Raw genomic sequence first — 27,807 nt, forward strand, 5'->3', positions numbered from 1 at the left:
GAGTGTTGATTCCCAGGAGGATAGGGAAGCTCTACAGAGAGACTTAGATAGATTGGATCATTGGGCCAACATCAATGGTATGAGTTTCAACAAGGGCAAGTGCCAGGTTCTGCACTTGGGCCACAATAACCCCAAGCAGCGCTACAGGCTTGGGGAAGTGTGGCTGGAAAGCTGCTGGGAAGAAAGAGACCTGGGGGTTCTAATTGACAAGCGGCTGAATATGAGCCGGCAGTGTGCCCAGGTGGTCAAGAAAGCCAACGGCATCCTGGCTTGTATTAGAAATAGCGTGACCAGCAGAAGTAGGGAGGTGATTGTGCCCCTGTACTCAGCACTGGTGAGGCCACACCTCGAGTATTGTGTCCAGTTTTGGGCACCTCAATACAAGAGAGATATCGAGGTGCTGGAGCGAGTGCAGAGGAGGGCAACAAAGCTGGTGAAGGGCCTGGAAAACAAATCATATGAAGAGCGGTTGACGGAGCTGGGACTGTTTAGTATGAGGAAGAGGAGGCTGAGGGGAGACCTCGTCACTCTCTACAACTACTTGAAAGGACACTGTAGAGAGGTTGATGCTGGTCTCTTCTCACAGGTAATTAATGACAGAACGAGAGGGAATGGCTTCAAGCTCCAACAGGGTAGGTTTAGACTGAACATTAGGAAAGAATTTTTCACAGAAAGAGTGGTCGGGCATTGGAATAGGCTGCCCCAGGGAGGTGGTTGAGTCACCATCCCTGGATGTGTTTAAGAGACGTTTAGATGTGGTGTTGGGGGATACGGTATAGGGGAGAACTTTGTAGTGTAGGGTAGATGGTTGGACTCAATGATCCCAAGGGTCTCTTCCAACCTAGACGATTATATGATTCTATGATTCTATATATACTTCAAATAACTATTTTTTTAGATATATCCCACATTAGAAGGATATAAAGAAATTACTGTAGAAGGAGGCATTAAGAAAATTTTCAGCTCAAAATAGTGTATTCTCACTGTTCCCCAAGAGTTTTCCTGGGTATAAGATAATCTTCAAGGAAGATCAAGGCATTATTTTCCTAAATGATTTTGGCCCTGCTGGGCTTTAATATTATGGAAAAAAAATAGATTCAGAACTTAAATCCAATAAAGGAACTAGGCCCTCAAACATTATGTATTACAAAATCTCTCTCTGCCTCGGGAAATGGTATCTGCATTATGATAGTAAGTGCATTTTAACTCCAGAGGAGTGATAGACAACTTACTATACTTATTTACAGAAAGCAAGACACTGTGAAGACTTACTTAGGTGAGACTTCAAGGACAATTCTATTTTGAAATCTCAGAAAGTTATTCAAAGCTGAAGTACCTGGCTCATATATAAAGATCTAGAGCTGTTATTCTCTCCAGAAGTCCTTATGGTTATTCATTGGGAAAACAGCATGAAGATTTTTAATTTAAGAGGTAATGTTGATAGTCTTATGTCATAGGGTTGTGCTTGTAACTTTTCTTATCCTTTCCCCTCAGAAAAATAATACTTTAAACCCTCATTAGCTAAACATATAAGCAAACACCTGAGTAGGAACCCTGAATCCAGGAGTCCCTCTTTTTCTGCTGCATGGTGGAACTATTAAGTTAAATGGCCATACTTTCTTTCACTTGCTCTGCCTCTAACTCCTCAGTATTTTGCATTCTTTTTCTGCACTACAGCTAAGTTTCATCAGAATACTGGAGAGGCTTGAGATTCAGGGTCCATGAAAAGTTTTCTATGAAGGTGTTACCAGTGGAAAGGAAATTACGCTTGCTCTTTATATATAAAGACAAGACAGCAATAAACCAAGTGTCAGAGTCTTACACTCTCTGACCAGATTCCTCATGTGGAAGTTTTAATATTTAACATCAAGTTTACTTGTATGAAGATATTTGATGTTACATAGGATTTTCATTTAGTAGAGCAATGCAGCAATGTTTTTAAATCACAATAGAAGCATGAATTATGCTTAGCAGAGTACAGTAGCTACAATATAAATTTGAGTTACAATATAAACACAATCCTCATAATCATTATCTAAAATATACTCACTGTCATGATACTGGATATCCCCAAAATCTGGAAAGGAATATATGTGTTTAAACCAGCTCAAGCCCATTGTTCTCTTCCATGTTGTTTTCGTTGATTGTTCACTTTCTATACCACAAATTGGACTAAGTCATATATACAATCTACCTCAGCATACTGGTCTGACTAGCTCAGGAAGACATTCATAAGCTTTTGGTTGACTCAGATACATAGAATCATAGAATCATAGAATCATATAATCGTCTAGGTTGGAAGAGACCCTTGGGATCATTGAGTCCAACCATCTACCCTACACTACAAAGTTCTCCCCTATACCGTATCCCCCAACACCACATCTAAACGTCTCTTAAACACATCCAGGGATGGTGACTCAACCACCTCCCTGGGGCAGCCTATTCCAATGCCCGACCACTCTTTCTGTGAAAAATTCTTTCCTAATGTTCAGTCTAAACCTACCCTGTTGGAGCTTGAAGCCATTCCCTCTCGTTCTGTCATTAATTACCTGTGAGAAGAGACCAGCATCAACCTCTCTACAGTGTCCTTTCAAGTAGTTGTAGAGAGTGACGAGGTCTCCCCTCAGCCTCCTCTTCCTCATACTAAACAGTCCCAGCTCCGTCAACCGCTCTTCATATGATTTGTTTTCCAGGCCCTTCACCAGCTTTGTTGCCCTCCTCTGCACTCGCTCCAGCACCTCGATATCTCTCTTGTATTGAGGTGCCCAAAACTGGACACAATACTCGAGGTGTGGCCTCACCAGTGCTGAGTACAGGGGCACAATCACCTCCCTACTTCTGCTGGTCACGCTATTTCTAATACAAGCCAGGATGCCGTTGGCTTTCTTGACCACCTGGGCACACTGCCGGCTCATATTCAGCCGCTTGTCAATTAGAACCCCCAGGTCTCTTTCTTCCCAGCAGCTTTCCAGCCACATTTCCCCAAGCCTGTAGCGCTGCTTGGGGTTATTGTGGCCCAAGTGCAGAACCTGGCACTTGCCCTTGTTGAAACTCATACCATTGATGTTGGCCCAATGATCCAATCTATCTAAGTCTCTCTGTAGAGCTTCCCTATCCTCCTGGGAATCAACACTCCTGCTTAACTTGGTGTCATCTGCGAACTTGCTTGATGATACACCCTATGTCCTTGTCGAGATCATCAATAAAGACATTAAACAGAAATGGTCCTAACACTGAGCCCTGAGGCACACCACTTGTGACCGGCCGCCAGCTGGATTTAAATCCATTGAGCACCACTCTTTGGGACCTTCCAGTCAACCAGTGCTTGATCCAGCGGATCGTATGCTCATCCAGGCCGTGTGAAGCCAGTTTTTTCACGAGAATTGTATGGGGGAAATTGTATGGGATACAATCAGTAACATAGCTGCTTGACTCACTCAGCTGATATAACTGATTGATTTGGTCAGCTAATATAGCCAGTTGATCCACTCAGTGGTTGTAGCTGCTTACCTAAAATAAAAGACACCTCTGGTTCCCTTTCTGCTGAGATAATTTCAGCTTTATTTGCAATAGCTGCTGTCATTCATTTCCTATAATTTTCCCTGAGTTTCATGAGCATGTTGTCCTTGTCTATCTGTCTTCCACTGTAGGGGTTTATTGATCAGTCACACCAACAAAGCACAGTGTACTGGGAAATGGTAACTTGGCTGAAATGTATGTAAAAGGAAATTACTCATTTAGGGCTGACTATTCTAATAAATAATTCTTCATATTTTTAAAACAAAGAATTTATCCTAAGAAATACTTTTACTTTTCACTGCCAGTTACGCTGCTATGTGGGAATTTACTTGAAATGTCCCAAAATCTAACAATTTTTTAGAAAGGAACAAGGGAAATACCTGGCCTATGTAACTCTAAAATCAGGTCTGTTATGGATTCCAGGCAAAATTACGTATTTTTTTTTCTTTCATGGCATTTTATTTTGGGTATTTCTGTAGAAACACAGATACTACCTTGAGTCCTGCATAACCCTGCCTTTCCCACTATTTCCAGTTTTACAAGCATGCCAAGAGTTCTTAGCAGCTTCATATATAAGGAGTGAACCAAGTCATATTGCCTAAACCTTACATCAAGGAAAACAGTTTGCTGTGTAGCTTTTAATTCCATGATTCTTTCACAGTTGTTGCAACATTCAAGAGCCTCAGATAAAGAGAGAATTCATGTGACAGTGCCAAAGCTATTTTCAATAGAGTTCACCGTATCATTACAAAATGTATTTCTGAAGTCCTTGTTTTTAAACTGTAACTGAGCAGACTGTGACAAGTTAAGACCTGATATTCTCAATGCCCAAGGTATAGGTAAATGATTTTGGACATCATTAGTAGCTTTGCATTAAGGTTTTTCACTATTACTATTAATAAATACATGTTTCTCTGTCTTAAGTGAAACAGTGCTGTGGGTAAATATGTATCAACATATAATAGTCAACCTGACAGATGAAAAGGAACATGGGAATAAAAACTTGAGATAATAAATCACTGAGAATCTGACATCCTGAAAAAAAAGATGTTTTTTTTGTAAAATGTCACAGTATTGTACCTAGAGGCAACATTTGCTCTGTGTTATAGAAAGGATCTATTTCCATTTGTTTTGTGACAGGAGACTTAAGGGAAGCAATCAGCCAAGCATGGCACGTATAATATCAAAGGGTCTGAAGGACAGGTTGTTTTAGGTGGATGACACAGTTTGATCTTGTATCTTTTTATATCACATTGTTGTTTGAAAAAAATCTTCTACACAAAAGACTCAGCCCCACATTTGTATACATACAGGAGCATATGTACACACAGGCTAAAGTCTTTTTTTCTAGAGGTTATTTACACAAAAAATATTCCATATCAAGAAAAAGCAAAATTAGACAAAGAAAACTAAATCTTTTCTCCACCAGACACTAAGAGGATAGCTGGCTAAGAAACCTAACTCAACCAAGAGGATGGCAAGATCTGAAAGTCTACTGAAAGAAGCACACAGGGCCTTCTTTTAAGAAACAATATACTGGTATGTTTTCTCATTAAAAAAAAAATAATCATAGCTTTAGTAGGTGTCATGGTTTAACCCCAGCCAGCAACTAAGACAACACAGCTGCTTGCTCACTCCCCCCAGAGGAATGAAGAGAGAGAATCAGAAGGGTAAAAGTGAGAAAACTCATGGGCTGAGATTAAATAAATAAATAAATAAATAAAGTTTAATAATCGAAATCATCATAATAATCACAGAATGATATGGGGTTGGAAGGGACCTCTGGAGATCATCTAGTCAAGTCCCCGCTGCCAAAGCAGGTCCACCTAGAACAGGTTGCACAGGAACATGTCCAGGCGGGTTTTGAGTGTCTCCAGAGACGGAGACTCCACCACCTTTCTGGGAAGCCTGTTCCAGTGTTCTGCCACCTTCAAAGTAAAGAAGTTCCTCCTCATGTTTAGATGGAACTTCTTATGTTCAAGTTTGTGCCCATTTCCTCTTGTCCTGTCAGTGGGCACCACTGAAAAAAAGACTGGCCCCATCTTCGTGACACCCACCCTTAAATACTTTAAGTATTTATGGGCATTGATTGGATCCCCCCTCAGTCTTCTCCATACTAAAAAGACCCAGGTCCCTCAGCTTTTCCTTGTAAGTGAGATGCTTCAGGTCCCTAATCAGCTTTGTAGCTTTCTGTTGTACCTTCTCCAGCAGTTCCTTGTTCTTCCTGAACTGGGGAGCCTAGAACTGCACACAGTACTCCAATGGGGCCTCACCAGGGCAGGGTAGAGGGGGAGGATAACCTCCCTCCACCTGCTGGCCCCACTCTTCTTGATGTACTCCAGGATGTCATTGGCCTTCTTGGCCACCAGGGCACATTGCTGTCTCATTGTTATCCTGTTGTCCACCAGGACATAATGTAATGAAAATGAAAATAATGAAGAGAAATAAACCCAAGAAAGACAAGCGATGCAAAGGAAAAGAATTGCTCACCACCAACTGACTGATCATAGAATCATAGAATTGCCTAGGTTGGAAGGGACTTTTAAGATCATCTAGTCCAACTGTCAACCTAAAACTGACAAAAAAACATTACTATCCATATCTCTAAGCACTATGTCTATCTGTCTTTTAAATACTGACAGGGATGGTGACTCAACCACCTCCCTGGGCAGCCTGTCCAATGCTTGATAATCCTTTCAGTGAAGAAATTTTTCCTAATATCCAATTGGAACCTCCCCTGGTGCAACTTAAGGCCGTTTCCTCTTGTCCTATCACTTGTTACTTGGGAGAAGAGACCAATCCCCACCTTGCTACAACCTCCTTTCAGGTAGTTGTAGAGAGTGATAAGGTCTCCCCTCAGCCTCCTTTTCTCTCAGCTAAACAATCTCAGCTCCCTCAGCCACTCCTCATAAGGCCTGTTCTCCAAACCCCTCACCAGCTTCGTTGCCCTTCTATGGACACGTTCCAGCACCTCAGTGTCTTTCTTGTAGTGAGGGACCCAAAACTGGACACAGTCCTTGAGGTGGAGCCACAGTGCCGAGTACAGGGGGACCATCACTTCCTTACTGCTACTTACCACACTGTTCCTGATACAGGCCAGGATGCTGTTGGCCTTCTTGGCCACCTGGGCACACTGCTGGCTCATGTTCAGCTGACAGTCAACCAACACCCCCAGGTCCTTTTCTGCCAGGCAGCTCTCCCGCCACTCTTCCCCAAGCCTGTAGCGCTGTGTGGGGTTGTTGTGACCCAATTGCAGGACCCGGCACTTGGCTTTGTTGAACCTCATCCCACTGGACCTTGGACCATCGATCCAGCCTGTCCAGATCCCTCTGCTACACCTTTCTACCCTCAAGCAGGTCGACACTCCCACCTAACTTGGTGTCATCTGCAAACTTACTGAGGGTGCACTCAATCCCCTCGTCCAGATCATTGATAAAGACGTTAAAGAGGACTGGCCCCAATACCGAGCCCTGGGGGACACCACCCATGACAGGCCTCCAACTGGATTTAACCCCATTCACCACTGCTCTCTGGGCCCGGCCCTCCAGACAGTTTTTTACCAAGCAAAGAGTACTCCCCTCCAAGCCATGGGCAGTCAGTTTTTCCAGGAGAATGCTGTGGGAAACTGTATCAAAGGCCTTACTAATGTCCAGGTAAACAACATCCACAGCCTTTCCCTCATCCACCAAGTGGGTCACTTTGTTGTAGAAAGAGATCAGGTTTGTCAAGCAATCTTTCATGAACCCGTGTTGACTGGGCCTGATCACCTGGTTGTCCTTCACGCTCTGCATAATAGCACTCAGGACGATCTGTTCTATGAGCTTTCCAGGCACTGAGGTCAGATGCCTAGCCAGTCCCTAAGCAGCAGCCCCTCTGCCAACCCCACCCTGAGAACCCATCACCATGCCTTGCCTGGCCACAGGCTCGAGTCTGGGAGGCTCTGAGTGGAGCCAGGTCTCCTCTTACTGGTGCCCAGGCCAGCATAGTGGTAACATTCCTACATGGTGGTGCTGTCCCTTAAGGCAGAGCAGCATCAGTGGGTGCCTTTGGCATCAAAGGAAGAACTAAGAAGGAGCTGCGACAGCCTGGAGAAGCATAACACTACCCGCAATTGCAGGGATTAAATCCGCACAGGGACAGTGACTAAATCCTGATGACTCACAGAGGTGAGGCAGCATAGGGAGATTAATCACTGTCAGCTCCTAAAGCATAATGAGTCACATCCAAAACCAGCACATCCTCAGCAAGAACCCAGGAAGTTTATGGAGGTACTTAACACCTAACGTCCCAGCTCCTCCATGTCGTTGCAAGCAACCCTGCACACACTACTGGGATATAGGAGTCGTGCCTGCATGCTCACAAATTGCTTACATGTGTCTTGGGGCTTGTGGGTATGACAGCGTGAGAGACTGAAATTAGTTGTGTTTCAAAATTTGTTCATCTCTCCTTCCTATGAGGTTTTGCACTGGACGACATTGCTGCTACACTGTTGAAACACTATTTTCTTCAGGGCAGTCTGGAAATTTTTATGTTTTCCAGAGTCTGTAAAAGATACATATACTGCCTAAAGCGATTCAACATTCATTCATGTTATTAAAACCTGTGAGATTAAATGCCCTGTCTGTCAAGACATGGGGTCATCTTTAGCGCTAAAGTGCAAAAGAAAACCAGCATTTTTAGGACTGGGTTCATTTCATTCTGACACAGAGTTCAAAAATAGTTCAGATGAATTGAAACCTCTAGAGGACAGAACTGAATCCCTCACAGTATTTCTCAGTATTGGGCTATATACAACTAAATTTATATGTATAAATGTAGGAAAGCAATTAATGTCTAAACATATATATCTACAGCAATTTTAGATGCCCTACAATACTTGAGATATTTGCATAGACCTAGCATAACTGACACAGGATCTATGGGAGATCTGTGAAGTTGCATCTTCAACTCAGGAACAATACCCTCTGACATCTAAAATGCCTCTAGACATCTAACATTAAATATTTAAATTACTCTGCACAGGGAGCTTTCAGATACCTACAGAAAAATGTTCAGTGTCATGTGGGAGCTCATGGGGTATTTGAGACATCCAGACAGAGCAGGCAGTTACTGTCCAGCTGGAGATGACATTGACCATTACAACACAGACTCCTGTCACCATCCAGCCAGCAGCTGACCATTCTGTTTAAGAAAGCTGATTCCTCATGCAAAAATCCTAGTCAATTTCTCTGCCCTTGAGTACCTGTGAAATAGTATCCAGTCCATGGGTTTGTTGTTTCTGTCTGGTTGTCCGGTTTCCTGTCCTTGAAAATAGCTTGGTTGTTATCTGGACTCAACAGTTGCTTAATTTTAGTAAGTCTTTGGCAGTACTAAGCATTCAAAAATCTTATTCTTAGGGCAAACAGTAATTTGACAGAATCCATGGAAATGTCCTAATGTCCTCTACCCATGACATGTATTTATTGTGTGATGGGCCATCTGACTGCTGTCATAAAACCACTGTAGTTTGTTTTACAAACCTTCTGGCGTATCTCAATGATTCATAATTAACATGGTCCGTAAAGTGTATGAGGTCTTTAGTGGGAACAAAGACCACATAGATGTGCATTTTAAATTAATGAAATTACATAATTGCATATAAGTATATTGAGTACACATGGGGTTAGCAATTTATTAAAATTAAATATGTTTAACACTGAGGCTTAAACATCTGTTCTTTTCAAAGTCTTAGCAAAGAGTTCAGATTATGCAAAGAGGTCACTGTGCTTGTCAAAACATACTGGATTCTTGTTATGACTGCCAGGAGTGCATCTTCTGCCTGTTTCTCTACTTCATAAGTATTGGTGGTCTCTCCTTCTCCCATATGCAAAGGTTCAACCAGTGAGTGCACCTGGCTGAGTTTTTCCATCTTTTCCCTGACAACAAAATAGTTTACCAGAGTAATATGGGAGATACTTGGAAATGCAGCAAGCATACTGACAATGTCAAAGATTTTAAAAATCCTTCTGTAAAACTGGGACTGTGGTTTGGTTTGTTACAAAGTTCCGAAAATCCTATGCTGAGTTGAAGCTTTGCTACTGTGGAGGTATGCGAATTGAACTAATGAATAAAGCCAGAAAGTTAAAATTTTGACATTAAGATGTTAACAATCACCCACTCATACCCTCTCCTAGAGAAAGAAAAGAGTGGGATCGGAATTTAATCATCAAATCAAGTATTGATTGCAATTAGTGAAAATGTCAGAGCAATAGATGCATAGCTACTCAAGATAAGCACAGTGACAGAAAAGATGTCTTCACATTTCTACAACAATAAAGGCCCATTTAATTTTGAAGATATATTTTTTGTCCCTGGTGTAAGTAAAGATGAGGATAATAGCATATAATAAATTAAACTTAGTCAGTATATAATACAACAAGAAAAGAGAGGCATGTACATGAGATTGTTCAACCTATCTTAAAATAGTTGCTTAATTTTATACATAGTATTATTTTCCCTTTGGAGAAATGTTTATGTCTCCATTAACTATGGAAAGAGACTGGACGACTAAGAAGAGATGAGTACTTTTAAATAGTAGCTGTTGAAATTCATCCCTCTTTTAGTAAGGATTCCCTCTGCTTTTCTGTGAGGGAAACTTTTGGCCTGCTGTCAGAAATGTCCTGTGGACACAATTCACTAAATCCAGAAAGAAGAGTTTTATGCCATGTTTCAGTGACTTTGTGTAGCAGTTCACTGCAACATGAGGTGTGACTAGAGGGATCAGCCTGCACCATTGTGGCCTGTTTGCAGCCAAGAGAAAATTCTTGCCTGAAGGCTGGTTATAAATCCTCTGTGTTCAAATGTAAATGACAGTAAGGGTGGAGGTTGATTGTCTTCCCTGCACACAGTGGTCTAGTGCCCTCTGAGGTTTCCTCAGGTACCTCATCTGGCCTCCAGTTCTGGTCCAGGGATAGTGTGGGTTTTCCGAAGTCCTTCCCACCCAGTTGCAACAGCATCTTAAAATCTGCTATACTTTTCAGCAAATGACTCAAGCTTGATGTTGCTGGCAAATTAAAGACAGAAAATAAAACTGGAAGCCTAATTACCCATAGTATAAAGCACTTAAGCATGATAAGAATGTAGGTATGCATTTTCAGTGGCTTCAATGTGTATGATTCATGCTTAACCTGCAGGAGGGGCTTACACATTCTGATAGACTGAGGTCCTCTGGGCAATCTGGCCTGTGCCATATTAGTGTAATTATTTCCTCTAGGAAACCATAATGTGGGGCTGCTGCAACATAATAAGTGACATTCAGTTTCTCTGAGCATAAATTCGGCTTCAGTTTTCATATTAAATTTTCATTGTGTACATCAAGAACATAGAAAATTAATTGAATGTGATAATGTAAATCCTACATGCAAAAGGTAAAAGGAACCTTTCATGACAACCAAAAACCCTGAGCTTCTGAAGTTTTACATTTTGATTAGAATGTTTTTATTTCTGATGCTTGCATTTTATTGCAGCCTCATTATTGTTTTTTATTTATTTACATCAAATTACAGCATGCTGTTTTGTCCCCATTCTTATGCTTTTCCCTGCTCCTGAATATCATCATTATTTTTATTAATAATACTTTTCCTCTTATCCTTTTAGCTAGTTAATTTCTTTTTGTTCTGCATTTTAATGTTTCATGATTTAAGTGCTGATTAGACAAGCTTATAAATATGCTAACTGAAAATTGTTGAGAATATTAAAGACTGTTTTGTAACTTCAGTCTTTTGAACTCATATCTTCTGCCTCTATAAATTTAACAATGTATTCTTTTTTTTTTTTTTTTTTTTGCAAAGGAAAGCAGCTGTTTCATTTTTAATACCATTCAGCAACTTATTAATTAGAAGTGGATATAATATGGTCTTCAAGTCCAAATGTGTATTAAATTCGTAATGATCTGTGGTAACTTCAAATACATTTTATCTTTTTCCTTTTTGCTTTTAAATAGATTTTCATAACCAAAATATGTTTTCTTTGTAAACAAAAATAATTGGCCACATTATCTTTAAGGTTAATATATGACTTGCAGTTATTGTCTTTTTTTCAGAGCCCGACTATGTACTTAAGGCATATCCATTTAAAATATACTTTTCATAAATTCCATCCACACTGTTTTAAGTCTGTCAGGTAGCTGTTAGATCCCCAGCGTTTCAACACTTAGGTGCCTCACTATCTTCTGTCGTGTATTTGTTTTCAAAATATCTCAGTGGGAATACTTCAAGTATGATTAACTGACTGATTATGATGTACATAGATATTTTTGCAGTGACCTATATGTTGAAACTAACAACCCACATTTCTCAGAAGTTAAGCACTTCAGGAGTTATTTCCTGTTTAGTGATGCCAATAAAAAATGCACCTCCATCAGGGCTAATTGTGGGAAGATGATGGAGGTCAGTCCACATATCTGTCTCATTACTGAAGAAAAAAAAAAAAAAAAAGAGAAAAAAAATGTATTACGTAGCTTGATCCAAAATATTGTCAGGGTATGAGCTAACTATGCAGTGTGGACAATGTGTGATCTAGTATTCAACTTCATTCTCTGGCCCACATTTTTCATAGCCTTGTAGACATATCCTAATGGCCTTTCTCCTGTTATTTACTGCAATGGTGGAAATTTCTATGTTGAGGCCAAGAACCGCTCTAGTTGTGAACTATACCTCATCTATGCCAATACTGCAGGACTCAAAACAAGCAAAGAAACTAAAAGCCCAACATCCTAGAGTCTCCAACTGCAACAGTCTAGGAGATGAAAAGTTATATTCTACAGAAAGACAAAGTTGTTTGGGGCATTAAGAGACATTATAGAGGCACTGTAGAAAAGAAAATATACGTCATAATTCTTGGGACTTCAAGGTGTTCAGCTCCCATGCAGAATTTAAATTTCTGTGTAAGGTACCCTATATGAGTGAGGTTCATCTTGTACACGTCAAAAACAGAATTAAATTCCATCCTTTGGTAACCAGAGCTATGTGTATAGATAGGAGCTAGGGTTGTGATTCATCTGCCAGCATGCAGGCATTTGATGAAACTTGTGATTCTGTTCAGTTGATCAAACGTAGAGCTGGGATTCAACTACCTAAACATATATATACATACATTTATATATATATTATACATATATATTCCTATGCTTCTGAGGAGCTGAGAGACTTTCAAAGTATAAATCTCCTTTTCGAAATCACAAACAGGAGAACTGGTGGTCTGAACCCAAGACTGTTGACAACCTGGTTGACAAAGCAGGAAACTTACAGCTTAGACAAGGTGGCAAGAAAGCACTTTAGAAGAAACAAGGTCATTATGGCACAGGTGGGTGTACAATGGCAGGCCGACCATGCCTGGTCCTTTTGTCTAAAAGGCAAAACAGGTTCTCAAGATGCAGAGACTTTTAAAACCATTCTTAATAGGGGTCGCATGGCTCAGAAATTACACACTGACTGAGGAAAAGAAAAATTTAAGCCAGCCTCCAAGGAACCTGCTAAAGTAGTATAAGGCTCACAATTTTGTTTCTAATAACTAAGTGAAAATCTCCACCATACAGTGCTTTAACACAGTGCTGAAAAATGAGATGTGGAGGTATTTCATAGCATGCATCAATTTTTCACTACATTGATGCACTGTCAGAATTCATAGAGAGCTGAAACTTCAGCTTCCACAGAATGGTGGGAACTAGGCCTGTGGAAGTGAACCCAGTTGACTCTGCGAGGGTCTGTAATCAAATCTGTGGGGACTGGTTTAAAATTACAGAATCTGCTCCTTTGCTGAAAAAGGGATACCACATCAGGGTGGTTAAAACAAGATAAATTTGAGAAATGTTATGAGCAGATGCTCATGGACAAAATTTTCATAGTAGTGATAGATATCTGTGTACTGCTTAACAGACAGTGTGTCCCAAAACAATCGGGGACATTTTGCCATGACAAACTTCAAAAAATGAATTCTGACAGAGTCTACAAATCAAGAAATCATCACTGCACAAGGAAAGAAAGAAACAGCTGCTGGCAAAATGGTGTGGCTGGCCCCAGAAATGTAACAGCTGAAAAATTAACAGGTGAAGCCACTCAAATCCAGACCCATCTTATTGACGCCCACAGCAATGCTTCAGCTGTCAATGCTCCAGCAGTATATTGAGTCTAAAAAGGCAAAACAGGTTCTGAAGTAGCTGGTAATAGGTTTTAAAATCACTGTTATCAGGGGCCCACACCTCAGTAATTACGGACTGAAACTTGGATATGAGACAGAGACACTGGGAGTACCCTCCCTGCCCCTCTGCTGCTTCCCACTGTGGGCTCTGCTAGGACTACAGGGAGCAGCCGGTCCCTCTTCTCTGCACGCATACACACAGACACACACAGCCTGGAGAAGGGCAGGGATGGAGACAATCCCCCCACCCACTGCAGTGACCTTTACCCTTGATGTCTAACCAAGGCTGGCCAGGCACTAGGGCTCCCAGGAAGTCAGAAAGATTTATCCCAAATACATAATGCAACAAGCTGGGTCACCTGTAAAACAAGCAAGCCTATGGGCTGCATGCTCATTCTAGACGCAGGTCCTCCCCTGCTGTTAGCTATCATAAACTTTGATGGTTCTTCTCCTGGTTAAATATTGTGAATCCTAGTCAGGGTGTTCTGGTTTTGGCTGAGATAGAGTTAATTTTCTTCCTAGTAGCTGGTATAGTGCTGTGTTTTGGATGTAGTATGGGAATAATGTTGATAACACGATGATGTTTTAGTTGTTTGTAAGTAGTGCTTATATTAAGTCAAGGACTTTTCAGCTTCCCATGCTCTGCCAGTGAGGAGATGCAAAAGAAGATGGGAGAGAGCATAGCCAGGACAGCTGACCCAAATTCGCCAAAGGGCTATTCCGTACTATATGATGTCATGCTCAGTATATAAACTGAGGGGAGTTGGCTGGGGCACAGCGATTGCTACTTGGGGAGGGGCTGCGCGTCCGTCAGCAGGTGGTGAGAAGTTGTATTGTGCATCACTTGTTTTACATATACTATTACTATCATCATCATCTCTTCCTTTGCTGTACCCAAAACCCAACAAGTTTGGTTTGGGTTGTTTTTCCCCATTCCCTCATCCCACTGAAGGGAGAAGGGGGAAGCAGTGATTGAGCAGCTGTGTGGTGCTTAGTTGTTAGCTGGAGTTAAACCATGACACAAGGCTAATTGGCTTTCCCTCAGAACGCCTGTCTTTTCTATAATTTGATAGTACCTCAACTTTCAACTATTTAGCAAATCTTTAAAATATTTATAGATAACTTGCACGTCTTGTGGACCATCCAATCTCAGATAATCAGTTCAAATTTGAACCAACCAACGAAGTGGGTTTTTTTATTTTCTTCAGGTGAAGATAAGCGTTCTTCTAAGATGTGATAATTTACTATTGTTTTGACATGTCTGGTTCAAGATAACTTTAATACATTCTGCGTTACACATACATTCTTACTGTGGGGTTCCCAGATTTTTCAAGATCCCTGGAGATTTGAATTATTTAGCAACTGTACATAAATACACACACATACACACATGCACATTCACAAACACACGTATATGTATTTATAAGCACATATATATGCATGTGTAAATATTTACATACACACATTCACACACGTGTATCCATGCATTTTTCTAAACTGCTTCTTATTAACATTTTTGCACATATCTAATTATGACAACGTTAATGGCAGTAATGCAACTTGTTTACTTAAATCTGTTTCTCTGTAGACTTTAATATGACTGTTATCATCAGCAGTTTCTACGTCTTTTTTGAGAAGCCAGAACTTTGGGTATATAGGTTGCTTTGAAAAGATCCTGGGATGCTGAATCATACAACAGAGTTCAAATTATATGCCTAGAAATGACAAGATGGTGCAGCAGCCCAAAAACCATAAAGAAGTATGGTTCCAGAGTCTCAGTATTTTGAACTTGAAACTGAGATCACTGAACAGTTTATCATTCTGAGATAGCTATCCAAATGGAGTATTATTAAACTTCAAAAATAATTTTAATAATAAATCTGAATGTAATAAATATAATGTAGTGGAAGTAATACAATGGATTACTTTGTAATATGGAGGTTACAGTTGGACATTTAGTAATTTACAAATATTACTTCTCAAGGTAAACACTAATTCAAACTGTAATATTTATTAAAAATTGGATTTTATAATGTCTCCTTAGAGAACTAACGAAAGATTGTTTGCAAACATTAGAAAGAGTACTTAGTCATGAAATAATATTGCACCTATATTCTTGACATCCTTAATGACTCTGACAGTGCTATTTATAATACAAAAACAGCACAGAGTAGCAGGCGTTTCCTGTCTTGAAGCCCTTAGTGTCCAATTAAAATGAAGATTCAACTATCACACACTAAAGAGTAATGGACACATTTAAGACAACATAACAGTAACTAGAACAGCATTATGTGATTATGTGAGCTAGTTATATGCATCAGGCAATTATTCTAGATGGTTTCTTTTTTCTCTTTCAACTTAGTATTTCAAAAACTTTTAGAGTTTAAGTGGATTTATTCCAATTGGAATTTATAGCAAAATTTGAACTGACTTAGATTTGGTCATAACTGAGTGCTAATCAAAATCTGAGCTTTAAGAGTTTAGTAACAAACAAAATTGCATCTGTTATTTTCTGAGCATTACAGTCTCTCTAGTCTGCTCAATGATACTTCGAGAGATATAATGAATTACTATGGAGTCCTTGTTCTAAGACCATCCAGGATCATCTCACTTTTTGAGCTTTGGAAATCTGCTCTTTGATTTCAATCGCACTAGCCAAAAAATGCAACCATAAAAAAGCATTATTTCTGTTCTTTTCAGGCTTCACTTTGCCAGACATTGCACTTTAGCAGGAAAAGAGAGAATCTGTTCTGCAAAATAATTGTGCAATCTAAATAGAGAAGATGTTAAAAAAATGAGTAAAGTTATAATATTTTGTAATAGGCATAAGGTGAAGAAACGCTACTACTCTTTCCCCATGCCAGATGAGAAATCTGTGGTAGAGTTAGAATTAAGCCCAGGACAATCTGAGTTCACCAGCTTTGTCAGAAAGGAATAGTAGCTCTGTGTTCATCTTTGACCAATAAAACGATATACATATGCATGCTTAATATTAGTCTGTAAATAGTTTGAAACAAATGGTTAACTTCTAATGGTCATTCAAAATGTGATTTGCAAGCTTTCCAAATCAAATACTTAAAGGTACAATAACACATGAGCACTTTGTTACCCAAGTGTTGTCTGAAAACCTTTTCTGTTCCAGTGAGACACATGAAAATGCAAATAATGTATTACATCAGGAAAAAAAGTGTTTGCAGCTCATTGTGTGTCAACATATAGCAGCAGTTAAATACTTTCTATTGCCAAAGAAAGGAAATATCTCCACCCAACCAGATATTAGATCACAGTATTTGAATGTGTGCCTTGTGAACACACAAAGATGGTACCAGATCTGCTACAACAAAGCTACTTTGCTTGAGAATTACTTCACTTTATCTGCTATGAACTTTTTTAAACCTCAGTGCCTATCTTGTAATAGGCAATGTTATAGTTATCATCAATTTTCTTCTATTTCAGGACACAGAATTCCATGAACAAGTGCACATTTAAAGGTCATGAGCAAAGTCCAAATAATTCTTTTTATCCTAATTGCAGCTCTCAGCTGAACCAACCTAGAGCATTTTAACCAACACCCTGGAGAAATAAAAAGTTGCCATATACCCGAGTCAGACTAAGAGAGTAACTCACTCTCTTTCATGTGTTTAATAAGTAGAAATACTAAGGAACTCAAGTAATTTTACATCCAGCTATTCATTCATAATTCCAAATAATGAAGGCTGAAACAGTACTGGAGACAAGAATAAATAATAAAACATTTTGTTGACTTTCGTGTATATTTTCTCAGGGGAAAAATTCAGAAACCTTAATGGTCTAAGAATATTTTAATTTTGTTTTTAAAGTAGAAGCAATTTAAACTGATGGGACTCAAAATCTCATTCAGTTTCTTAAATGAACTTCATTATTAGATTGTGGAATACGGTAATCAGGATCTTGTAAATGAAGCATACTAAATTCCCCAAATGGCAGGTGGGTTCCTAGAATTTGTCCTTAAAAATGAATACTCCCTTCAAAGAAACACATAGTCTAGAGTCAAAAGATAACCATCTTCTAAGGTATTTGTAATATTTAAAATTTTCCAAATAAGGGTTATTCTCCTGTGTCTAGAATAACACATTATCACATGAAAAGAGAATTTATTCTGAGAGAGCATAGGTCTGGAAAATGAGGCCTGCATGAGGTAGTAATGGTAAACTCAGCTTCTGTTGTGTCCTGAAAGTGGTACACTGTATCCTGATCAGAAAACTGGGTGGGCGGGTCAAATAGGAAGAGATAGACAAAATTATTCTCTCCATCTGATCAAGGAGCCTGGTAGTTTAAGACTTTTTAGATTATGCTTATACTACATAAATTGTAAGTCCTGAAATAAAATATATCTTAAACGTCTTATAAAGAGACAATACCATGTATGGCCTGAAGTCAATTCTCTTGATATTTTTCTCCTCTTTTTTTTTTTTTTTTTTTTTTTTTTTTTAACAAAGATGCTGCCCCTGAAATATTTTGTCTTGGAGCTTTGCTGACTATACCTTCCACTCTTAATGTGTACTTCCTGGTATAGATCTGCTGTTTGGAAGAGTTTTAAAATTCTTGTGCTCAGTAAGTCTTTCAGTTCTCACCCCCTTGGTTGCCACAAGTCTTTAAGCACTCCCCCTCAAAGCTACACAAGTGTCTTCTCCTCTGTATTCCTTCTATCCTTCTCACTATGTCCCACACAGATATGTATTCTCAGCCATAGTCTAACAGGTAAATTCAAGGAACCAGGGTCCATTCTGCAACCCTGAAATCAAGCCACATAGTGTGCCTTGGCCCCTATACTAGATTATTTTTTTCCCCTCAAAAAGGAAAGTGGATTCATCAATACTTCTCCATCCCACTTTATCCCCTGAAGTGTGCCAAGGTGTCACACAGGGCTACCGCAATTCCAGATTGCAGGAATGATTACTGACCCAGCACCAGTGAGCACACTAAAAGGTAATGGACTCACCAATGCTTAATTCTGTGTCTTGTCTATGTTAAGTTTGTGAGCCTCAAGCTGTAAAACTATTGCTGAGTAGTGCTGAGTCTAAGCGTCATGTGTGGTTGGCACTCACACTGTTGAGGACTGCTTTCCTCTGGGACAGATCTGGCTGGTAGAGAGTGAGTTGGACTGGTCTGGAAATAGGGAATGAGTTAATTCTTAATTCCAATCATGGAAAATCAGTGATCCACCACTTAAATGCACTCTGGGTTCCTTCTTTGTTTTAGTAATACTATTTGGACACTCCTACGTAGTCTTTAAAAGAAAAAAAAAAGTCCCCCTTAATTTCTACAGGTTAGCAGTAGAAAGCAAATTGATTGCAAGGAGCTTGATTTTATACATAAAAGACATATTTGTAGACATACATACACACGTGCATTTATTTTCTTATACAAAAGGGAAATGTCTACAAAAGTGTGTGCACATTTTTGGAAGTCTTAGAGAGCAATATTCATGACAGGGACAGATTTACTCCAACGATAAAATGAATTTGCCTGATGTGACAAGATACCTGAGATAGGATTATTCTTTACTGGTTACAGTACCTGATGCCAAGGATGAGAAAAGGCAAAGAAAATAAATTTGCAATTTAGCCAGACTCCTAAGTATGAAGTATGAATCAGGACCTCTAAGAAATTTAACATCTTTCTTTTCTGATTTTGATGAAAACTATCTGAACTGGAGAGGCATCAAATATTGTTAGAATATATACCAATTATAAGTTACTATAGCCCTCTTTTTGGTCACATAATCAGAAGGCAATCACTCATGCTGCTCTTTTCTTAATAACAGCCAGGATTTCAGTAATCAGTTCTTCCAGATGTTAGTTCCTCCAAAGGGAACTAAAGGCAAGAGGGGATGAACGTCACATATCTTGGAGCATTATTAACTTTGATAAAAGGTCTCAAACCATAAATACAAATGGATGTTCAATGAAATGATTTGTTCATTCTGAGTGTTGTAATCTAGATGTATTGAAAGGAAGTGCGTCACTGGCACTCGGATATGCCATCTTAAGGTATTTTACCTGTAATACGTGCATCTACTCAAAATTGTGCTTCCTCTAAATGACCATTTAGACCCTGGACAGTTATTCTGAATTGTTTGAGCAAACTCTTCCTTTCCTTTTCAAAAACATGATTTCTAGGATTTTTGAATATTGCTAATTTGGTTTCAGTTTGAATCAATCTTTTTAAAAATAATTAATAACCTCTTAAATGTAAAAGTTTTGGAGAACTTTCCCTAAGAATTTTAATTTTACTCATTTTCAGATGTATATTCTTCTGTTGGACCACAATTAGTGCAATTGTTCCAAGACCAGAAAGCATAAATTTTAAGGTATCCAAATGTGTTTAAGACTTGTTAGTCCATCTTCATCCAACTATCCTTCAGTTTGCTGTAACCCATCTTTTGTATTAGGATCTGCGTATGTGGGGACCTGAGGGTCCTCACGGACAACAAGTTGAACATGAGTCAGCAGTGCACCACAGAAGCAAGAAAGGCAAATGGGATTCTGGGCTGCATCCACAGGGGCATTACTAGAAGGGACAGAGACATGATGATACCACTCTACTCAGCGCTTGTGGGGCCACACCTGGAGTACTGTGTCCAGTTCTGGTCCCCACAATTAGAGAAATACATGGACCGACTGCAAAGGGTCCAAAGGAGGGCCACAAAGATGATCAAAGGGCTGGAGAACCTGTCCTGTGAAGAAAGACTGAAGGAACTAGTTTTTTTCTCCCTGGAGGAGATAAGGCTCAGGGGAGAGCTCATCACATTATTCCAGTACTTAAAGGGCACCTACAAAGATGACAGAGGCGCTCTCTTCACAAGGAGGCACATGGAGAAGATAAAGGGCAATGGGTACCAGCTGCACTGAGAGAGGTTTCATCTTGATATAAGAAAGAAATTTTTGTTACAGTCAGAACAACCATTCACAGGAACAACATCCTCAGGGAAGTGGTTGAGTCCCCATCACTGGAGATTTTTAAGATGTGACTGCACAGGGTGCTGGATAATCTCATCTAGTCTCCCTTTCCTATGAAAGTTTAGACCAGATAATCTTTTGAAGTCCGTTCAGACCTGGCTATTCTGTGATGATTGTGGTATATCTATCAAGAATCCAAAGATGGTTTTCTCAGAACCCATCTTAAATTAGGCTTAAAATATGTCTTGAATGACACTTTCTGAGATCAGTGAATTACTGTTTGCAACAAAATGATTCACAGATTTTTTTTTTTTTTTTCAAGAAAATAAATCTGAAGTCTCTTGTTCATATAGGCTTAATTTCAGAGATCCAAAGTTAATCTGAACTGAGAAGCTTCTAGATAGTATTAGGACGGGAACAATCTGTCTCACTTTTTAACAAGAAGTGATTCCCTATATATTTCTCCTAAATGTGTATCGGTAGTGGTATCGACAACAGTGGTGACTGATACTTTTCCACAGGTGAGGATCTCAATAGGAAGATAGGCAGACTCACTATACTTCCTTTACCAACATGGCGTTGTAGATGGTTTGGTAATAGTCTGCTTAGTGCAAGGGGGAAATAGGAAATAAGATTCGTGAAAATTTCACTGGTGTTATAACATTCTGGTGGTCATGGGCTCCCCTAGCCCCAAGGGAAGACCTGCCTGCAATGCACATTGCCGCACGCAGATCCTTAAGACACCAGCAAAGCTGCAACTCTAGCTGAGGGAAGGAAGACAGTAGTTGGACTGGACGAATTTTGGATGAAGCTGTCCAAATCTTTCCTTTAACAGAGCTTGCTGCAATCCTCTCTTCTTTGCAGAAACTACTTTCCCTGAGCAGCAACAACTGGGAAAGAAGCCAGGACATAAGGTTCCTGCAGTGTTTTTGGATTAGAGTGAATAGGAAATTTTGAGGTAAGTATGACTGTAGATGCACTGAGACAAAAAGCTTAAGTCCTGGCAGAGGTTTTTTTTGGCAGTGATGTTTAACAAAGCTCTAACTCTGACTCTCAGTGGTATACTTTGCCTGTAAAGTGAAATATGAGTGAGAGCACAGATGTTTATCACATACTTTATAACCGCCATCAGCAAAACAATGTTTTCTGATTTTTATGGTGAAGAAGTGTTGAAAATAGTTGTGTCATGGTTTTTATTTTTCCACTGACATATATGCATATGCAGTCTTTCTTCTTCAGCACAGGTATATGACATTTGTTGTAAGATCATAATTGAAAGGAAAGTCTTCAGTCTTCAGGAGCCATCTGCAAATTTCATTTTGTCCTATGCGTTTTTGACATATAATTAATTGCAGAATATCCTGCCAAGCATTACTTGTCCTGTGTAGAAGAACACAAGGCACGGTTCCCAAGGCAAGGCAAAATGGATTGATTTTGGACTGTGTACTTTGGCATGGGAATAGAAGTAAAAAGACTGAATTACCTTCTAATGCATCTACTACTTAAAGACTTCCCCAAGGCTGCACTGTACAAAGCAGACAAGTCAGCTTATTGTAGAATAGCTTGAAGGTCTCTAAAATACTGCTGCGTTCTGCCATCAAGAAATGGCCTTATACATCTAAATCTATCTGGCTTTCAGACGTAATAAAGAGGTATTTTGCAAAAATTCCTCTCTCAATCACCTATGCTGTTATTCAGTTCCAATTTTTGCAACAAAAATGCAGAAAATGTGTATGATTTCTTTATCATTACAGACTAAACATATGTCCACTGGAATTCAGGGCATCAAACATGGAGTAACTATGCACGATGATTTATAAGGCTGAGTCCTATGACAACAGTAATAAAATTTTTATATTAACAAAAACTTCACAATTAATTTTATATCTTAAGCATACATTCAACAGAGGATGAGGGGACTTTAACCCCCCTACGGCCTTTTAATGCCAAGTGTTTCTCCACTCCACTTTTTCCATCCCTAGAAATTACTGAAGGATGTATATGAATGGTTGGTTTTCTGGAATTTCTAGTTAAGTATATATGACATTTTAAGGCTTGCTTAGAGCCACAGGAGATACTAATCATCTTCCTAAAACTTTTCATCAGAAAATAAGCAGCTCCTCTAGCAATTTGCGAGAATCAATCCCCAGTACCTTAGGCACATTCTTCTTCAAGGTACATGCATGTCCTTCTTTAATGAGATTTAATACCTCTAATACCTGGCAATTTCTAGATTCATTGTGGATTCAACTGTCTCTCCAATTGATTCTCTCTCTTGTTAGCTAGCAGAAATACTTTGTTAGAGCCTGAGTTTCTTAGAGAAATTTGGGCTATCATCCATGGTATTCAACCTCCCTTTTACCAACTCCCACTCCAGGTAGAACATTGAGCACAAACAGGCCCTGTAGATCTACCAATATTGAAGAAGTAATAAATAACACTTACTTTGTTATATATCTCTTAAGCATGACCATGATATGTTTTAAATTTTTAACTTTCTGAAGCCATAATAAATTATCAAGGCAGGTGACAGATTTTGTGATATAGTAGCTCATACAACCTTCTTCTCCACAGTAGTGGAGAAGCAGAGTACTGCTTCTACTCCAAGGCAGTACTGTTTTAAGGGCCCTGATGTAGGTTTATAACCCCTACAATGTAGGATCACAAGCCCCTGGAACGCCACTTTTTGGAGAGGAATTTATTTATCTAGCTTAGGTTTTAGCATAAGTAGTAGAGATCTCTATCTACACCTCTCTTGCTGCTTGCATTCTGAATTACTAGGGCAGCACAGCAAGGAATCATAGAATCATAGAATGGTTAGAGTTGGAAGGGACCTTAAAGATCATCGAGTTCCAACCCCCCTGCCATGGGCAGGGACACCTCCACTAGAGCAGGTTGCTCAAAGTCCCATCCAGCCTCGCCTTGAACACTTCCAGGGATGGGGCATCCACAACTTCCCTGGGCAACCTGTTCCAGTGCCTCACCACCCTCACAGGAAAGAATTTCTTTCTGGTATCTAATCTAAATCTCCCCTTTTCCAATTTAAAACCATTACCCCTTGTCCTTTCACTACATTTCCTGACAAAGAGTCCCTCTCCAGCTCTCCTGTAGGCTCCCTTCAGATATTGGAAGGCTGCTATGAGGTCTCCCCGGAGCCTTCTCCAGGCTGAACAACCCCAGCTCTCTCAGCCTGTCTTCATAGGAGAGGTGCTCCATCCCTCTGATCATCTTCGTGGCCCTCTGCTGGGCCTGTTCCAACATGTCCGTGTCCTTCCTGTGTTGAAGACTCCAAAGCTGGACACAGTACTCCAGGTGGGGTCTCACGAGCGCAGAATAGAAGGGATAGAATCACCTCCTGCGACCTGCTGGCCACACTTCTCTTGATGCAGCCCAGGATGCGGTTGGCTTTCTGGGCTGCCAGTGCGCACTGCCGGCTCATGTTGAGCTTCTCATCCACGAGCACCCCCAAGTCCTTCTCCTCAGGGCTTCTCTCCAGCCATTCTCCGCCCAACCTGTATTTGTGCCTGGGACTGCCACGTCCCAGGTGCAGGACCCTGCCCTTGGCCTGGTTGAACTTCATGCGATTTGCATGAGCCCATCTCTCAAGCCTGTCCAGGTCCCTCTGGATGGCATCCCTTCCCTCCAGCGTGTCGACTGCGCCACCGAGCTTGGTGTCATCGGCAAACTTGCTGAGGGTGCACTCTATCCCACTGTCCACGTCTTTGACTGACAAAGATGGTGAACAGCACTGGTCCCAGTACCGACCCCTGAGGAACTCCACTCGTCACTGGCCGCCAATTGGACATTGAGCCGTTGATCACAACCCTTTGAGTGCAGCCATCCAGCCAGTTCCTTATCCACCAAGTGGTCCATCCATCGAACCCATGTCTTTCCAATTTTGAGACCAGGATGTTGTGCGGGACAGTGTCAAATGCTTTGCATAAGTCCAGGTAGATGATGTCTGTTGCTCTGCCCTTGTCCACCAAGCCTGTGGCAGTATCGTAAAAGGCCACCAAATTTGTCAGGCACGATTTGCCCTTGGTGAAGCCATGCTGGCTGTCTCCAATCACCTTTTTATTTTCCATGTGCCTTAGCAGAGATTCCAGGAGGATCTGCTCCATGATCTTGCCAGGCACAGAGGTGAGGCTGATTGGCCTATAGTTCCCTGGGTCTTCCTTTTTTCAATATTGGGGTTGTTCCCCTTTTTCCAGTCAGCGGGAACTTCGCCAGATTGCCATGATTTCTCAAATATGATGGAAAGCGGCTTAGCAACTTCATCCACCAGCTCCCTCAGGACCCGTGGATGGATTTTGTCAGGTCCCATGGACTTAATGCACCTTCAGGTTCCTTAAGAGGTCTCGAACCTGATCTTCTCCTACTGTGGGCAGTTCTTCATTCGCAGAGCCCTTGTTTTTGCCTTCCATGACTTGGGTAGTGTGGTTAGAGCCCTTGCTGGTGAAGACTGAAGCAAAAAAGTTGTTCAGTAGCTTCAGCCTTAACCATATCCTGGGAGGCCAGGTCTCCCGTTTCCTTCCAGAGAGGGCCCACAACTTCCCTAGTCTTGCCTTTGTCTCTGACATATCTGTAGAAGTTTTTCGTATTGTTTTTGATGTCCCTGGCTAGATTTAGTTCTGCCTGGGCTTTTGCTTGCCTGATCTGGTTCCTGGCCACTCGGACAGTTTCTTTATATTCTGCCCATTCTACCCTTCCCTTCTTCCACCCTCTATAGGCCTCCCTTTTGGTCTTGAACTTGTCCTGCATCTCCTTGTTTATCTGTACAGGCCTGCTGGCTACTTTGCCTGACTCCTTTTGTTTTGGGATGCACCTCTCCTGAGCTTGGAGGAGGCGATCCTTGAATGCCAACCAGCTTTCTTGGGCCCCTTTCCCCTCCAGTTCTTTCTCCCACACTACCCTGCCGATCAGATCTCTCAGGAGACCAAAGTCTGCTCTTCTGAAGTTCAGGGTAGCAAGCTTGCTGCACACCCTCCTCGCTGCCCTATGAATCTTGAATCCTACCATTTCGTGGTCACTGCAGCTGAGGGTACCCTTGAACTTGACATTCCCCACCAGCCCCTCCTTGTTGGTAAGGACAAGGTCCAGCATGGCTCCTCTCCTTGTTGGCTCCTCGATCATTTGAAGAAGAAAATTATCATTAATGCATTCCAAGAGCTTCCTGGATTTCACGTGCCCTGCTGTGTTGTCCTTCCAACAGATATCAGGGTGGCTGAAGTCCCCCATGAGTACCAGGGTGTGTGAGCGTGATGCTGCTTCTATCTGCCTATAGAGGGCCCCATCCTCCCTGTCACTCTGATCTGGTGGTCTGTAGCAGACCCCTACTGTAACATCAGTTGTCCCTGTTCTCCCTTTAATCCTGACCCATAAGCTCTCTGTTGGGTCTCCATCCATCCCCAGGTGGAGCTCCACACACTCCAGCTGGTCATTGACATAGAGGGCAACACCCCCTCCCCGTCTGCCCAGCCTGGCCTTCCTGAAGAGTCTGTAACCCTCCATTCCAACACTCCAGTCATAAGAGCCATCCCACCACGTCTCGGTAATGCCAATAAGATCATAGCCCTGGAGGCGTGCGTACGTCTCTAATTCCTCTTGCTTGTTCCCCATGCTGCGTGCATTTGTGTAAAGGCACTTCAGCTGTGCACCCAATGGGGCTGACTTACTAGCTGGAATGGCTCCATTTCCTTTGTGTTGCTCCCACAACAACCCATTTCCTGTCAACAAGCCCGATGCCGTATAGGCCAACCCACTATCAAAGTACCCAAAGTTATGGTGGCGACACCAGCCACAGAGCCATGTATGGACTGATTGGATCCGTCTGCTCCTCCCAGCATCATTGCCTGCCACCGGAGGGAGTGACGAAAAAATCACCTGCACCCCAGATTCCTTTACTAAGCCTCCCAACTCCCTGAAGTCTCTCTTTATAGCTCTTGAGCTCCGAGTCGCTGTCTCCTCTGCACCTACGTGGAATATCAGTAGTGGATAATAATCTGAGGACCGTACTAAACAAGGAAGTTTCCTGGTGACATCCTTCACCTGGGCACCAGGAAGACAGCAGACTTCCCTCTGAGGAGGGTCCACCCGGCATATTGGGCCCTCTGTCCCCCTCAGGAAGGAGTCCCCAACAACTATAACCCTTTGTTTTTTCTTAGAGGGAGTGGTGGTGATGCGGGGTATATGTTTTTTTGGCTTAGGAGACATCTGTGTTATAGGGTGCTCCTTACCTACTTCCTCACTTGACGGGCCATTCTCAAGCAGAACCTCATCTGTTCCTCAGAGGTACTTCACAGGATGAGGTAGGTAAGGTGGGAGGTTGCCTGGTGCCACAACCACGAACCTGCTTCCACTCACTCTTTTCATTTACTCTTTCGCCTTCAGCCTGACCAAGGGTGCCTGCAGGGGCTCCTGGACCCTTGCTGCCTTTCTCCCTGTTACCCCTCAACCTTTCAACTTCTTCTTTCAGTTCTGCCACCATGCTAAGCAGATCATTGATCTGTTCACATCTTACACAGCAGGTCTCACAGCTATCACCTGTTACCAGTAAAAGGTCCTGGCACTCCCTGAATCCTGTGACCTGGACGGCCACATGTTTCTGTGGGAGCTCCGTCTGGGTTCCCACATCCATTCTGTTTAGGGTTGAGCGTGTGACCTTCCTCCGGGTGGAGACCATGGCTAAACTCCTGCCAAGGGGGGTGATGATCACCAGGAGAACTCACCTGTCTAGCTGACAGAGCTTCGGGTTCCTCTGTGCATGCCCTTTACCACGCCACTTTGCCTCGCGTGCTTTACAGCTGCGCAGCGACCGGTTGCTGCGCTCCTGAGAGGCCCCTTTTAGCCGGGGCGGGGGGGGGGGGGGGGGGAGTGGTTCCACCCACGCTGCCTCCGCAGCCCGCCCACAAGCTGCCGGGTTTTGGCAGGGACCAGTCGCCTTTGCCGGCTTCAAAAGCCCTCAAAAAGAGCTCCTTGCCGGTCCTTTTAGGGTGTTTTTTTGCCGCGATCCCTTCCCGCAGTGCCGCTTACCTCCACTGCAGCTGATCTCGGAAAATCGACCATTAGCGCCTTTGGGGCACGTTTAAATCTGCCAAATCCGCTCTGAGGTCTACTAATAGCCTTGTGGCAATAAAGGGTTAATCTTAGCAAAGTGCTTCTTACAACATCC

This window comes from Numenius arquata, chromosome 1 (assembly GCF_964106895.1).
Source record: "Numenius arquata chromosome 1, bNumArq3.hap1.1, whole genome shotgun sequence".
NCBI classification, from domain to species: Eukaryota; Metazoa; Chordata; class Aves; order Charadriiformes; family Scolopacidae; genus Numenius; species Numenius arquata.